Source organism: Ornithorhynchus anatinus, chromosome 4, assembly GCF_004115215.2.
Source record: "Ornithorhynchus anatinus isolate Pmale09 chromosome 4, mOrnAna1.pri.v4, whole genome shotgun sequence".
Classification (NCBI taxonomy): Eukaryota; Metazoa; Chordata; class Mammalia; order Monotremata; family Ornithorhynchidae; genus Ornithorhynchus; species Ornithorhynchus anatinus.
The window spans coordinates 18,606,752-18,610,855 of NC_041731.1; the positions used below are offsets into that span (position 1 = coordinate 18,606,752).

Here is a 4,104-nt window from a genome sequence, read left to right on the forward strand (position 1 = left end):
AATAGAACATAAGGATAAGAGCTTGGATCAAAGAGGTAGCCATGAAAAGCATCATGGCCTAGTGGATAGAGCACAGGTTCTGGGAGTCAGAAAGTCCAGGGTTCTAGTCCCAACTTTGCCACTTATCTGCTGCATGATCTTGGGCAAATCACTTAACTTCTATGTGCCTCAGTTACAGGATCTGTAAAATGAGGATGAAGACTGTGAGCTCTATGCAGGACAGGGACTGTGTCCAACCCAATTTGCTTTTATCCACCCCAGTGCTTAGTACAATGCCTGACATAATGTAAGTGCTTAACAAACTGTCTTATCTTAATGCTGTCACCTCCAACCTAGAAACTCCATGGACACATCTCTCCCAGAATGCCCCACCTCCATCTGCAATCATTCTGGTAGTGGATCTATAGAGTTTTCTTGGTAAAAATATGGAAGTGGTTTACCATTGTCTTCTTCCATGTAGTAAATTTGAATCTCCACTCTTGACTCTTTCCTATGCAGCTGCTGCTCAGCACAGGTGAATTTTGACTTGTAGCAGTTTGCTTTCCACTCACTAGCCACTTCCCAAGCTAGGAATGGAATGAGTATGCCTCTGCTTAATTCTCCCTCCCGAAGCCAAGACTGGAAGAGTACTGGAAACTCTCAAGGTGAGATCCTGAGAGGGGAGCTTAAAAAATACTACAATTATTATTATTATTTAGATGGAGAGGAAGGAACAGATTCTAGAGATGTTGTGAAAGTACAACAAAAAGGATTTGGTGACAAATGGAATATGCAGGTTGAATGAAAAGGATGAGTCAATGATGTAATGATATTATTAATGATATTGATGATTATTAATGATAATTATTGTACTTATTAATACTAATAGTGATTGATATTTGTTAAGTGATTACTATGTGTCAGGCACTGTAATAAGCACTGGGGTGGATTCAAACAAATCGGGTTAGACATAGTCCCTGTCCCACATGGAGCTCACAGTCCTAATCTCCATTTTCCAAATGAGGGAACCGAGACACAGAGAAGTGAAGTGAGTTGTCCAAAATCACACAGTGGACAAGTGGTGGAACAGGGATTAAAACTTAGGTCCTTTGACCCCCAGGCCTACGCTCTATTCCCAGGCCATGCTGTTTCTCTATATTGCCAAAGTTGTGAGTTTCTGAGAAAGCGAGGATAGTGATATCGTCGACAGTTATGGCAAAGTCTGGAGGAGGATATGGTTTGGTTGGAAAGATGAGTTCTGTTCTGGAATTAGGTTTAAGGTGCTGGTGGGACATCCAAGTAGAGAATGTTCTGAAGTCAGGAGGAAAATACGAGACTGCAGAGAAGGACAAAGGTCAAGGCTGGAGAGGTAGGTTTGGGAATCATCCATGTAAAGATGGTAGTTGAATCGATGGAATAACAATAATAATTATGGTAATTGTTAAGCACTTACTATATTCCAAGCACTGTTCTAAGTGCTGGGGTTGATACAAGGTAATAGTATGGGACACAGTCCCTGTCTCAAATAGAGGTCACAGTCTCAATCCCCATTTTACAGATGAGGTAACTGTGGCCCAGATAAGCAAAGTGACTTGCCCAAGGTCACATAGCAGACAAGTGGAGGAGCCGGGATTAGAACCAATTACCTTCTGATGCTAAGGCCCATGCTCTATCCATTACGCCAGCTGTGTGACTTAGGGCAAGTTACTTAACTTCTCTTTGCCTCATTACCTCATCTATAAAATGGGGAATGAACATCTGTCCACCTTCCTACTTAAATTGTAAACCATCTGTGTGACAGGGACTGAGTCTGACCTAATTAACTTGTATCACCCCCAGCATTAAGAACAGTGTTTACACTGTAAACAAATACCACAAGTATTATCATTATTGTCATTATTAATAAGGGGATATAGAACTGAGCCTTGAGGGACTTATATGGTTAGAGGGTAGGAGGTAGAGGAGAAGCCAAAACTTAACATGTCCAAAACTGAGCTCCTTATCTTCCCTCTCAAGCCCTGTCCTCTTCCTGACTTCCCTGTCACTGTGGATGGTACGAGCATCCTTCCTGTCTCCCAAGCCTGCAACCTTGGTGTCATCTTTGACTCAGTTCTCTCATTCACCCCACACATCCAATCCATCACCAGTGCCTGCCAGTCTCAGCTTTACAACATCACCAAGATCCGCCCTTTCCTCTCCATCCAAATGGCTAACCTCATACAACTCTCATACAAACTCTCATAATATACCAGCTGGATTATTGTGTCAGCCTTCTCTCTGATCTCCCTTCTTCCTGTCTCTCCCCACTCCAGTCTATTCTTCATTCCACTGTCAGGATCATCTTCCTGCAGAAACGCTCTGGGCATGTCACTCCCCTTCTTAAAAACCTCCAATGGTTGCCTATCAACCTCCGCATGAAACAAAAACTTCTCACTCTGGGCTTTAAGGCTCTCCATCACCTTGCCCCCTCCTACCTCTCCTTCCTTCTCTCTTTCTACTGCCCACCCCGCACGCTCTGCTCCTCTGCCGCTCACCTCCTCACCATCCCCCGTTCATGCCTAGCCCACCGTCGACCTCTGGCCCAAGTCCTACCACTGTCCTGGAATGTCCTCCCTCCTCACCTCCACCAAACTAACTCTCTTCCCTGCTTCAAAACCCTACTGAGAGCTCACCTCCTCCAAGAGGCCTTCCCAGACTGAGCTTCCCCTTTTCCTTCTGCTCCCTCTGCTCCATCTCTGCTCCCCCTCCGCCTTCTGCTCCCTCTCCTCCTTCACCTCCCCTCAGCTAAACCCCCTTCCCCCCTTTACCTCTGCTCCTCCCCCCCCCAGCACTGTGCTCATTTGTGTATATTTTTATTACTCTATTTATTTTGTTAATGAGGTGTACATTCCCTTGATTCTATTTATCATGATTACATTGTCTTGTTTTTGTCTGTCTCCCTCGATTAGACTGTGAGCCTGTCATTGGGCAGGGATTGTCTCTATCTGTTGCCAAACTGTACATTCCAAGTGCTTAGTACAGTGATCTGCACATAGTAAGCGCTCAATAAATATGAATGAATGAATGAACGAATGAATGAATGAATGAAAGGCTGAGAAAAGGATTGAAAAGGAGAGAGAGAGATGGGAGGTGAGCCAGGAGAAGGGAGTGTCAGTGAAGTTAAGGTTAGATAATATTTCTATGAGAAGCTGGTGGTTCACAGTGTTGAAAACAGCTGAGGAACAAAGGAGGATTAAAATGGAAAAGAGGCCATTGGATTGGGCAAGAAGAAGGTCATTGAATTCCTTAGAAAGGGCAGTTTTCATCAGTCAATCCACACCATCAGTCAGTGGTATTCATTGAGTGCTTACTATGTACAGTACACCATACTAAGTGCTTGGAAGAGTACAATACAACAGAATTAAGCAAGTGTTCCCTTCCAATAAGAAGCTAGAGGGGGAGATAGACATTGAGGTAAATAAATCAGAAATTTATAATACATAATTTAAAGATACAAAAATAAGTGTTTTGGGGTTAGGGGTAGGATGGATATCAAGTGTCCTAAGGTCACAGATCCAAGATGCAGAAGGGAGAGCAAGTGGAAAAAATAGAGCTCAATCAGGGAAGGACTCTTGGAGGAGATGTGACCTTAAGAAAGTTGTGAAGGTGTAGAGAGAGGGGTGGTTTGGCTTGTAGGGCGGGGGAGAGAGTTCCAGTATAGGGGGAGGATATGGGAAAGGGGTAGGCAGTGAGATAGACAAGATCATGGCACAGTGAGCAAGTAATTTTGCACTTCTGGCACCCACATAAGACATTCTGAAGGATTTGAATCAGTTTCCAGATGGAAAGGTTGCTGATCCAAATGGCATTCCTACATGGGTGTACAAGTAGGGAGGTAATGGGAAGAAGTGTCACAAGAGTTCAAAGATGCATATGCTTTCGATCTGTACAAAATGTCTTGTGCTTCAGGCCATTACTGTCTTGGGATATCTTTCCTTGACACTGCTGAGAATGTTTTAGTCAGTGTAATGTTAAACTGTCAAACTGACCATCTGGGGAAAATAGCTTCCTGAAAGTCCGTGTGACTTTAGATCCAGACGACGCCCTCCTGGCAAGATCTTTGCACCCAGACAGGTACAGGAGAAT

General features: G+C 43.9%; 1 non-coding gene across 1 annotated transcript; it reads right to left on the reverse strand.

Annotated features, from left to right (window-relative positions):
• Window positions 1–524: 524 nt before the first annotated feature.
• Window positions 525–662, reverse strand: LOC114811864. Its single transcript, XR_003759560.1, has one exon. It is a non-coding gene; the product is annotated as a small nucleolar RNA SNORA7 (small nucleolar RNA).
• Between the last annotated feature and the right edge of the window lie 3,442 nt (window positions 663–4,104).